Genomic DNA, 13,277 nt, shown 5'->3' with positions numbered 1-13,277 from the left:
GCAAATGCCTTGGGCAAAAATCTTTGCCCAAGTTCAGCAGAATCAGCTTACTGTCGGATTTCCAGAAAATTAAGACCCCAATTGAACAGAAATCCATCAACTTTTAAACCTCTGTATTCCTTCCATATAACCAGTGTCTTCAATATTCTGAACTCCTACACATCGTTAAAACAACACACAACAGTGCCACTGGACCACACAGAATATGTTATTTCATGTTACAACACCTTGAAGAGAAAAATTTTCAGATAATGCTGGTCTTTTATAACTGAATCTTTCTGGAAAACAGTTATCCCAACTCTTGGCACCATGTCACCATTCTGGCCTTTTTGAAACCTGGAAAAGATCCTAACAGTCCTTACAGTTTCAGACCAATTTCCTTCTCCAGTTGCCTCGGTAAGTAACTTGAAAAAATTATCCATAATCGACTTATTTGGATCATTGAAATGCAACATGTAATGAGTAATAATCAACATGGCTTTCACCAGAACAGGTCATCTTAGAGCTCATGATCGTGTGCAATTTGCAATGCACCTATCCATAGATATGGAGAAGGCATTTGATACTACCTGGTGTTATAGAATTCTCAGTGACCTTCATGCTCTGGTCTACGAGGCAACTTGCCTATATTCATTAGGAACTTCATCCAGAATTATTCATTCCAAATTCAATATCAAAACTCGCTTTCTGTGACATTTTTACAGCAAGAAGCTAAGAGCAAAAGCATGTCTCATTCAAAGACAAGCCAAGAAGAATTCCTGGATTTGGTTTGCCTCTACTAGAAATAGAAGCAAGAAGGACAAGGGTCTGTACGGAATGCAACCTATTTTGCCCTTAAAATTAATTCCATCACGTTCCATCATGAGATATTCACAATTAATTATTATTCCAATACAAGAAAAGACGCAATGAAAGACGGCAGAAATAGCTAAGTTTTGTGAATAGCAAAATATAACATAAGTAAAGATTTTGGCATGTTTGTAATTGCGGTTATGGTAGCTGTGTGGTAATGTTAAAGGAAGCTGTTTTCTTCCTCAGTTCAAATCTTTCTGTTTTCATCCCGTACCCCCCCCTGTTTTCCCCCTCTTATACTTTAAATTTATTTCTCCAGATGATATGGTAATTTACTTATGATTTTACATATATATCATAATTTAATAAGTAACATTTTTAAATATTTTGAATGGATTTTATAATATAATGGCCAGACATTGGCTAAAATGTAGCCTAGAAAGAGGTTAAGATGATGGTCATGTGTGCCAGTTGCAATGAACATTAATAAAGAATTTTACATACACACTACTGGGTTTAGGTGGGTGATAATAAAAGATTTCAGTACAGTGAGACAGATGCACCTCTCTCACTGTACTGAAATTACTATATAAATTGAAATGTTTATAAATTTTCTATAAATTGAAACAGTAATATAACTGTCCTGTAATATATAAATAAAAGACATGTTGATTTAAGTCATAAAATTAAAAGCAAGACTAAAGACTTATATGCCCAGTACAAGCAACAAAAATAATTAAATAATAATAAAGCATTGTGTCTCAGTCTTTAATACAATTCTTGATTTCATAAACTGCAAAGATAATATGACATATATTCCTGTTACTGAGAGAAAAGCTTTGCTTCCTTTGCTAATACAAATAATTTACAGGAAAATTCAGATAATTCTGATACTGGAGTTGTAAAAAGATACTGATACAAATAAAGACTCTGAAACATGCTTATGACTTTTTTGTGGACATTTCACTGTACTAAAAAAAAGTGTGAGCTGTCATCTTCAAGAAATATCAGAACCTTTTTTTTAAAACTATGATGCCAATTCTGAACCCTTTATTTTTTTTATAAAAATAAACAGGTATTTTTCATATTTACAATAATCTTCAGAATGTTTCTAGCTTTCAGAGACATTCTGAAGATTACTTAGGAATGTCTCTGAAAGCCAGAAGAAGCCACTCCAGTGATTTGTAGTTCATCAGACAGTAGAAATCCATTCAAATTATGGAGTTGTATCATATTTGTGGATTTGTCATGTTTTATGTAGTTCAGAATGTTAATCAGTTATTTATCAGTTAATATTGCTTTTATACAACTGATCTCTGAACAAATCATGACACAATTTTCCCATCTAGCTTTCACAGCACATGTTTAACATGCCCAGTTACATGTGTCTAGCATGTTTCAATTTTTTTGAAGGGATTTTGATTCTTGACTAGACAGTTAACCTAAATTCATGTTTTTCACTTTTTTGTTTTTACATAATTTGCAAGAAAGACTGAATAAGCACTTTTTCCACATCATCTTTGTGTTTGTAGTTCCCAATCCACTAATAAAGGTTTTTTTTTACAAAATTTTCCCTATGAAATTCCAAATCAACTTCAGAAAAGAAGATATTTGATACTTATCATTGTATTCAATGATGCCTTTGATGGCCATTTAAATCCATACTTACATTAAAAATTTTTAAAATACACCAACAATTTGTCAATATCTATCTTTTGGGCCTAATAGTAAATCTTAATATTTGTTGCTCTTTAAAATATTTCTGGCTAGGTAAAGTGAAACATATTCCAATACATTTTCAACATAAATATCCATATCCTCACTGTTTTTATTACAAAATTTTACCTGGTGGATTCTGACTCTTTCACTCTGTCAGTGAGACTTACTGGATCACCAGCATCCTCGTGAACCAATTCAACATAGTATCAGTATGGTTTGAGAGGTCAAGAAGAACAGCATCATCATTGTCACAATTATATAATGCACTTTGTTTATTCATTGTATGCACAGTTTGTCGTTTTCCTGCATAACTGTTATTTGCTTCCTTAAGCCAGGATTCAGCAAAACAGCAGAATCCTGGCTTATTAGCAATGGTCAAAATTTAACACTTCAGGATTTTTATGCTTGGTAAATTCAGAATCCTTCTCAATAACTTATAAGTACTTTGGCCCTGAAGTTAAATATTATGAGTAAAAGCCTTGTCTGTGGTTCTCCACCTTCAAACTGCATGCAGGTGACCTAATATGGAATTAAAGGAATGCATATTGTGCTGCAGTAAGGCTATCTTTAACCCTGTTGAACAATAACTTTTTATTTTGCTGAAATTTCAGAAGTTTCTTTTTAAGCCTGGTTGTAACGGGTCTCAATATTAAAATATTTTGGGTTTTGGGTGTTCTTTTTATTGGTGTTGGCTCATCCTCTGCACTTAACCCAGGTACTTCATGCAAAGTATCACTCAGCACAGTTGATTCTCTGTCAGGTTTATCTGAAAAACACTTACTGAACACCTCACAATCATTTGAAGGAGAAAACTGTATTTGGCCAAGAAAATTTGATAAGGTTTTCACTTTCTGTGCTTGTAGAACACCAATCATAAAAATGAGATCCCCCCCCCCCTCTCTCTCTCACTCTCAGGGTACTCATTTTTTTTTGGCTGGTGCAGCATAAGCCTCAGTCTGCCTTGCACCATATGACTAATGATAATAATAATGTCATTACATCTAATTATTTGATAAACTACTACTTTGATTTATATCGATACACTGTTCATATTAATTAATACAATAAGTTATGAATTAGTTATTAATTAACTATTCATTAGTCTATTGTTTTAACATTTCATTAATATTCTGGCCCTATCAATTATAATTACCTTAAATATTTTTTTTGAAATTGGTACAATCACACCCCAGATTTATTACACAATTAACACTTTTTACTGTGCATGCTGTCAGCAGAAAATGACATAAATAATTACAATAATAATAAAAAATGCAATATAAAACTAACTTGCTATGCACAACAAACACTACTCCGAACACAAAAACTATTAGCAGTGGGCATGTGCATTACTACTCTGTGGGTTTTGATGGTCACATTAGTTTCACATTCTTTAGCCGGTGATGCTGGGAGTAATTGAGCAAGTGTCCACTCTGTATCTTACTACTCTGTGCCATGGCATGCAGTCGGTGGTGGGATGGAATTAGCTTCCACGCTACTTCGCCAATGTTGATTGTTGCAAAGAGGTACAGTAATTTGGTCACAAGACAATTGACGCTCGCTTCAGTGTGGCAGCAGTTCTGCTGTCTTTGCATCTGTAGAAACTGATCCCTTTGGAAGGTCACACGTATTTGGTCATGCAACAACTGATGCTTGCTTCAGCGGGAGAGAAGGAAATAGTCACATGACATCATGAACTGAATGCAAGCAGTGGGAGGAGTGAAACTCGATCATTGCAGTGACATCCCGCCTCCTCAGATCTCAACCAAAAGGTACCGACCATATTTTTAGCATCATCCATCGTAACCGCTGATAGCAAATCCCAATTCAATTTGAAGCCGTGAATTTCTCCTGACACTCAAAAATATATTTTCATCTATTGTATCTTTCAAGCTTTTTAATGCAACTAGCTCTTCAGTTCAAAATGTTTATTTACACCTCAGATATAAATTAGTAATTGAGCTGTATGGCTTGTATCTTCACTCTGATCAATTGCTATTGAAAAATGTGTGAATTCACAAACTTTTCTGTGCGTTGTTTTCAAACATCAGCTCCTAAATCTTCAATTCTTCTCATCACAGTTGATGAAGATAAAACAAAATTCTTCATTTTCTCAGGACATACTTCGGCAATTATCAAACAAATTCATTTTACAAATTGTCCCTCCATAAAGGTCCTTCCTTCTTCAACAATGATTTGGGAGGGCCGAAAGCTAGCTCTAACTGCAGATAAATTTTGGTGAGTAAAAGTTCTAATCTTTTGTTGTTCATTTTGAAAAGTTTAGATTAGTTCTTGGAGTTTTTCTGCCACAAAACTCTTTGAAATTTATCGTAATTTGAGGCATGTTTTGTGGTGTAGTGACATTTCATATTATATTCCTTGAACACCGACAAGGCTTCATTGCAAATAAGACAAGTGGAAGTGTCATTAATCAGTGCAAAAAAGTAATTACTTGGCTACTGCAATGTGACACTCAGCATTAACTTTTCTTTTTTTCAACATCGACATGATTTTTATGGGATCACTGGAACAAAAGAATACTTGTAAATATTGAAGTAAGCAAGCACTGATGTGTTAAAATTTTATGAAATATTTTAACATAAATTTATTTACAAATTAAATAAATTTTAAGATTTATTACAAAAAAATTTAAACGGTTGATTTTTAGAAAATAATTTCTGCATCTTTTCATATTGTACAGGGAATGGTATTTTAAGTACCACCAAAAATGTAACATCATATAAAAACAGTACCTACTTACCTGGGCGCCTCCATAGCCAGGTGGGCAGGACAGTGCTTAGCACACACTTCTTGATTAGACCAGGGTTTGAGCCCGTGACCACCAAATACGGAGGATGCGGAAAGGTTAGGGAATAACCACCACATATCCCCGGAGCAATATGGCCTTAGTTGCTAATGCTCCTAATTAAAAAAAAAAAAAAAACAAACCAAACCTACTTACCTGAATACAAAACACTACACTAACTTGTTGCTTTTGTCCAGATTTTCATAAAACTATTTGTTGAGGCTGCCAAAGTTGGTCGCACTCACGAAGCATTCAATCAATATAACACTTATGCATTTTCCCTTAATGGTTTATTAAACGAAACATATATACAAGACTCTAACAAATGTTTAACTTAGAACTTAACAAGTGAACTGCTAACTTAGGACTAAAGGAAAATATTTGCAACATGATGGGCAGAAATTACCCCACTATGAAAGGAATAGGTCTGTGGAGGGGACACAAGCACCCCCCACGCGAAGATAAGGGATTAGGAAATCAATAATTGCTGTCTCTAACGGCTATTTAATGGCAGGGTCAAGATTAACAGATTATTTTAATGATGTTTCAAAGAATAGCTTTGAGTGGAAATAACAATTAATATATAACAAGACTAAGCTGTTGACACAGGAATCAACACTATTAATCAACTAATGAATGTTAAAATAATCTGTAAAATGTGTTTTTCATAAATTTTATTGTGATCTGATTTAAGTTTTTTGATTTTTATATATAACAAAATATTTTAATAAGCGTTGGTAATCAGGTTTGTTTTAAACTATTTTAATAAAAATTTTGAAAATTAAGAAAAATGAAACATGATTCCAGTCTTTTAGGCAGAAGTATATCTAATAACCTCATGTGCTACCTTTTGATTGTAATATTTTGCATGTCTTGGCTTGGACACCCCAAGGTGTTGAATAGTGTCTTATAGTGGCACTACACATGCTTTGCATATATCGAGTAACCAGTATTTTGCCATATCATCGAATGTTCTTTTCTAGTAGGTACCAAAAATACCGAGCCATTTTAGTACCTGAGGCAAGAATGAAAATTGCGCCCTACTGTTAATGATGGCAATGTTGGCAATTATTTAATCTTTCTTTTGGCGCCCCTTTCAGCTTTTAATCTGAAGCAAGAGCCTCGTTCACCTCACCCTCGACACGGCTCTGGTGAGTTGGGTGGTCATGGGAGGACAGAATTTATTGTTGTTCCTGATACCAGTTAGCAATATGCTGGGCCTTGTGGTATGGTGTGTTTTCTTCTTGAGAGATGCTGGACTTGTCCAAACACTCGCCATGAAGTAGTGTACTTGGTGGTGGCTATGGATAAGTCGAGGAACAATTCCCATTGAGCCATTGATTAAAGGCAATCAGAGGACCCAGAGAATGCCACAAAATTAGTCTACAAACCATAACAGCATTGCCTGCAGCCTTCCTAACACAAATTGCACATCGAGATGCCATTTACTCATGTTGCTTTTTCCAAAAGCGGATATGCCCATCATTATATAGAATTGGAAATGGTATTCATCAGGCCAGGCGACATTCTACATGTCGGTGGTCCTTTGTTGGTGCGAATGTGCCTGTGCAAGTCACAATTTTTTATATCTCAGTGATCATTGCTGCCTCACAATACCTGTTGACTGCAATTTTGTTGTACCTGAGCAAATCTCAAATTTTTTTTTTTCTTTATCATGGTTTAGTCTCCAGGAATCTCTTCTTTTTCTCTCTCTCTTTTTTTTTTTTTTTTTTTTTAATACACCATGGGAACTTCTTTCTATTTTTTTCTCTTCTGAGGTGGACTCCCAGAGGAATCTGGCTCACCTTTTAGCAACATCAGGTGGGTATCTCGAATTCAGACTGCGTGAGTGAGCATTATTGGGATGCCCACCTTGCCATGGTGTGGATGAGTAGCCAGAATCATCTCCTCAGGTGATTGATGCTTCTGCGTAGCCATGTTAGCATTAGCATTAGTAGAGCCATATGATGCAAGAAAGCAAGCTTATGCGAGAGGGATAGATGCGTGGAAATTTGCCTCTAAGCAGCGGGTAATTGGTTGGTGAAACAGACTTCCATCCCTTGTCGTGGAAGTTGATAGCCTAAATAAATTTAAGGCTCAGCTGGACAGGTATTTCGTACGAACAGAGGGGCAAAATGGGAGCGTCTTTCTTTTTTTTTTGCTTACGCTGTATACCATATGTGATATGACAGTTGAAAATCTACTTTACCGTCAAAAACAACAGGAAACTCCATGGTGGTTCATCATGGGGGGGAGGCCATTCAAGCCCATTCGCGTGGCAGACAGTATACTCTTTCGAGGAGACCAGCTAGTCTTAATGCTGGGGCCCTTTAGTGATAAACGTACAATGTATAGGTGGTACAATGGCGATCCACGAACGAGGGAGCCCAATAGCCATCCGAGAAGCCGTAGTCCTTCTTCCCCTGTCAGAACGACTATGGCTATCGTACCATCTATACATTGTGCTATTATCGCTAACAGGCCCTACGTTAAGACGAGCAGTGGTCCTGCGCAATAGAAGGACTATGGCTACATTGGGATGGCTATTGGATTCCCCGCAGAAGGACTATTGCTGCGTTTCAATGGCTACGAGCTCCCTCATTCGTGGATCGCCATTGTACCGTCTATACGTCGTACGTTATCGCTAAAGGCCCCACATTAAGACTATTTGGCCTCCCTGCAATAGTACTGCCTGCCCCGCAAATGGACTTGAAGCGGACCCCACGACGATCCACCCTGGAGTTTCTCGTTGTTTTTGACGGTCAAGTCGATTTTCAACTTTCATATCACATATGGTGTGTTCGTTGTCTTACGGCTCCAGGGGTTTCTCCCATCTACTTTAGATAAAATATTTAAAAGCAAGGTGATAATAATGTTTTACATCCCCTCTATCAGCAGTTGTTTCTACGCTTATGGCCGTCAATTCAGAATTTCAGCTTTTCAACCTATCAAAATGTATGTTTCTTTTGTGAAAATACATACAAACACAGATGTAAGCCAAACGTCATTCCGAAAGGTTTTCTTTACACACCTCCATTTCCTAACGAATGTATGCAATGGGAATTGCATACATTTATTAGGAAATGGAGCTTTGTAAGGCCATGTAGCAGAACCTCAGCTACAAGGCCCTCACTATTCGGATCGGCTGGCTTCATCGAGATTTACAAAATGCTTCAACCAGTAAATCAGCCGTGATGCTTGAACTCAGAAGTCTGGTTTCTGACTTTATTTACTCAAATGTAATCAGTGCTGAGCTCTTAATATTTTAATAATGGGCTCACACTTTTGCCGATTTTTGAAATATCCTTTGAGAGGGGGTACCTACGGAGTAAATCTGATCGGTCACGAAAGTGACGTCACCCACGGCATCTGCCAGAGGCGCTTCCCACGCTCAGATCACTACTCTGTGCGGAACACTCACTAGCAGTATGATTAGATTAGAGCGCGTGACGCATTTTTCGTGACCAGTACGATATCTCGAGTTCTAACTTTTTGGAATTTTTGAATAGAATGACGTCACATCCGCAAAGGATGTTTCTCAATTGTGTGAAACCATCTACCGGTGTGCTCGGCAGACGCGCGACTTTTTTATTCTTTTTTTTTACAACTAGAGAAATATAATGGATACATTTTTTTCATGATAAAATTTTAATATTGAGAATTAAAAATAACAAAAATATTTCTCATATTACAAATAAATAATATTCACAAAACATTCTAGAATATAAAAACAAATATTACATAAAAAACAAATTGTTCTAGAAAAGGTACACAAAAATCACATCACATGAAAAAAATATTGCACAAATATTCAAGAAAATTTTATTCTAAAAATCGCGATATGCAATTTACTGCTTTATTAATATTTGTTTTCAATCTTCTTCTTTGCTCAATAGCTGAGCTATTATTACGGAGGAATGATTTGACATAACAATCCGAATCAAATTGAACTAATGGTTTTCCATTTAGATGTATGATCATCATAATCTGCAACGTGTTTAATTGTCAACATTATTCATTCATTCATTCGCACGATATTATACATTACCCTGAAAGCTCGCCAGCACTGCTAATCGCAATGGTTTCAAAGATATTTCTGGCTTTCTTAATTGTAAAGGAAATTTCACTCGATTTTAAGGATAAACTGTCTTCGACAAAATCTCTAAAATCATTAATTTTTATTTATTTTTTATTATTATTATTTTTATGTGAACCCCAAACACGATAGGTATTAGAACCTATAGTACTTAGTACCGTGCTTGGGTTGGAGGTTGAGAAGACGAAAGAAGATTGACATTGAACTTGAACATTGACATTGGACTTGAACTTCTGTAGATTGTAATTTTCAGGACATACGTATGAAGGAAGGTTGTTCCAGAAAACGCCAGTTGAATGAATAAATGAGGAAGATGAAAAGTTGGTTCTGTGGGTTTGAAGTTAGACAGTAAATGGGTGTTGGCTGGTGGCGGCACGTGTTCGAACTGTTTTGAAGACAGAGCAGGAATTATGGAAGCCAATTCAGAAGAACAGTGCCCATGGAAGTATCTGTAGAAGAGGCATGCAGCACAAACAGTACATCTATGAGAAAGCGAGTGGAGAAACTCTGTTAGAGATGAATCATTAATTAACCTAACTGCCCTCTTCTAAATGGAATCAAGAAGCCTGAGAGAGGTTTTGGGGGCACCACCCCACCCCGGGGGCTCACATCTGGTGAGTATGGGCTTGGCAAACCCAGGGTCCTGAGCTGGATATCATCATTCTTCTCTTTCTTGGTGATGCCTTTCCACTCTTCTCTCTCTCTCTCTCTCTCTCTCTCTCTCTCTCTCTCTCTCACACACACACCCACACACACACACACACACACACACAGGGGGGGTAACTCGGGAATTTTTTTTTTTTTTGGCTGGTGCAGCATAAGCCTCAGGCTTCCTTGTATCATATGGCTAATAATAATAATAATAATAAAGGTGTGGGAACAATATTACATGGCTGGGCGGATTTGCGATTTATATAGAGTGAACAGCTGTTTGGAAGAAAAGTAACGCCGAGAGCGAAGAGAAAACCAAGTTTTTTAGATTCAGAGGAAGCAATATTTGTAATGTGCTTGTGCCAAGAGAGATTAGAAGTCAGGGTAATCCCCAAAAGAGATATATCATTTTACCTAGAAATCGGAGTGTCACTAAAGATAAGCATAGGAGCAGAAGAATCCTTTTTGCGAGATATAAGACGAGACTGAGTTTTAGAAGGGTTGAAATCAACTAAGTTGTCTTTGCCCCACTGGAGAATTACCTGAAGATCGACATTTAAGGAATTGGTAGCAGATTTTCGAGAAGTTGAAGCTGTTTGAGCAGGGCAAGGTTTCTCAAAATGCAAAGTGGATTGCAATGTGTTATCATCGGCAAAACTATGGATAGGATTTCCAGTCAATGGAAGAAGGTCATTAATATACAAGAGGAAAAGAGTGGGGGAAGAACTGAACCTTGGGGGATACCGGTATTAGTGGAGAAGTTAGAAGAGAGAGAGCCATCTACCATCACCCTCAGTGAGCGATCAGAGAGAAAACTGGATAACCAATTACTAAAAACAGTTGGCGAACCATAAGATGGAAGCTTGTTTACAAGACCTTTATGCCAAACACGATCAAAAGCCTTTGAGATGTCAAGAGCAACTACTTGTGTTTCACCGAACCTGTCCATTGAATTAGTCCATAAATGGGTAACATAAGCCAGAATATCACCAGTGGATCGACACTGACGGAATCCATACTAGCGATCGTTGATCAGACGGAAGGTTTTTAGGTAGTTTAAGAGTTGGCTGTTAATTGATTTGTCCATTACTTTAGAAAGAGTAGAAGTAACTGCAATGGGACGATAATTGGATGGGAGGGATTTGTCACCGTTTTTATGAACTGGCTGGATATGAGCATTTTTCCAAGCAGAAGAAAAAACACCTCTGGAATAAGAAAGTGAAAAAAGGCGGCAAAGGATAGGAGTACGTTCAGGAGCATAGGTTTTGAGAACAAGTAGAGAAATACCATCAGGACCTGTAGCTTTCTTAGAATCAAGATTCTTCAAAATCCTTCTGATATCCTTTTGACGGAAGACCACAGGAGGCATTGAATGGAGCGTGATGGGAATGGTGGGCGGTGTTTTACCAAGATTATTAATACATGAGCTGGAAAAAAAATGGGATGCTAGAAGGTCAGCTTTATCCTTGGCTGAAGTGACAACAGAACCATCTGGTTTGGACAGAGGTGGAAGCAGAGATGGGCAAAAGTTGCGGCCAATTGCTTTGTCAAGAGACCAGAATGCTCGGCTTCCATTAGGGCAAGAAGCGAGTTTTCAACTCTTAGCCTGTTCAAACTCTAGTTTGGACTGATTAATAACTGCTTTGCAATTGTTGCGAGCTTTGGTGTAGGCAGAAAATGAAACTGAAGAATTAGAAACAAGCCAATTACGATATGCAACATTCTTTTCTCGAACAGCCTTAGCACATTTATTGGAAAACCAAGGTTTAGATAAAGCACGGGATTTTAAAGTGGAGTGTGGGATAGAGGATTCCATTCCTTTATCAGAAAACAAATTTCTTATTCGGTTTTGACAGTCTTGCTACCGAGACGAAAGTTCTTTCAAATTCCACGATTTCCAGTAGAATATGTTTAAAATTTCGTTGAATGGTATCATTATTTTCTTTATTTAATTTAACATTACCCTGTTGCATTAATAACTTATCCATTAAGGATAAAACGATGCATTTAATTACTTGTCACAAGGTAATTTTACTGTTCTTACTTTCGATTTTGATTCCTTCAAATTCTTTCCACTTCATCATTCTCTCAATTTTAGCTTTATAATTTCCTTCAGAATTTTTCAAATTAGTGAAAGCGTTGATAGTTCGAATAATTAATTTATCTGCTTTTACAATAGTGATTCTGGAAAGCTTCTGAAATGTAATAGAGTTCCTGCAGGATGTCGATCATTAGTGCTTTTTTGAAATTCCAGATTTAAAAGTCGATTTAACAATCCCGAAACTTCTGATTCAAAATTTTTGCAAAAAGCTGGATAATTCCCTTACCCCGCAATTACCATCCGCAAGCTACAATGGGGGATTTTAACTTCCCAGATATTGACTGGATTGGTCAATACTTGTGGGTTGGTCACTGACACATTAGTAAGACTTTTGTGGATTTATTGGATGATTATTTTCATCAACAGCATGTTCGAGGGGCGACCAGAGAGGATAATACTCTTGATCTGGTTATCAGCAGTGATCATTCTTCTATTTTTTTTTTTTTTTTTTTGATTTGGTAGTTGTTGGCGCATCGGCTTCTGTGGCCATATTGCACCTCCCAAGGTTTTTGCAGTACTTTGATCCAAGCCCGAGGCGGGAATCGAACCCGCGACCTTTGGGTTGCCGGGCAGGTACTTTACCCACTCGGCTAGCCCGGTCGACCATTCTTCTATTGAGAATTTGCAGATAAAGGAACTACTAAGTAGCAGTGATTACAGTGTACTGATGTGGGATTTACTTAAAGATATAATTACCATCAGCGGTAAAGGAAAGGGTTTTTGCTTCCATAAAGGTGACTACAGTGGTCTCAGACAGTTTTCAAATTATGTACAGTGAGATCAACTGACGATGTTACCAACAGTAAATTCGAAGTGGGAAGCATTCAAGGAATTAATCGTGGATGCTACTAAAAGTGGCCCCGAGTGCCAAGCGATCTTTATAGTGCGTTTTCTAGCGTTTTTCCTAGAGTGAGTACTAGTGCTTTCATAAACCCTCCACCGCTCGCAACGTTACTGCTTCCCTCGCTGAGCAACGTCACTGCTTCAACGCTAGCAACGTTACTGCTAACCCCGCTTGCAACGTTACTGCCATCGCTAGCAACGTACTGCTCTCTTCTTCTGCTGATCGCTTGGTCACTGGTTGGCACCGCTCCTGCCTCCACGTGGCGGGG

The sequence above is a fragment of the Mastigoproctus giganteus genome, chromosome 11, assembly GCF_048544385.1.
Source record: "Mastigoproctus giganteus isolate SK-2022 chromosome 11, ASM4854438v1, whole genome shotgun sequence".
Taxonomy (NCBI): domain Eukaryota; kingdom Metazoa; phylum Arthropoda; class Arachnida; order Uropygi; family Thelyphonidae; genus Mastigoproctus; species Mastigoproctus giganteus.
The sequence above is the reverse complement of the archived record's forward strand: the minus strand, read 5'-3'. Positions refer to the sequence as shown.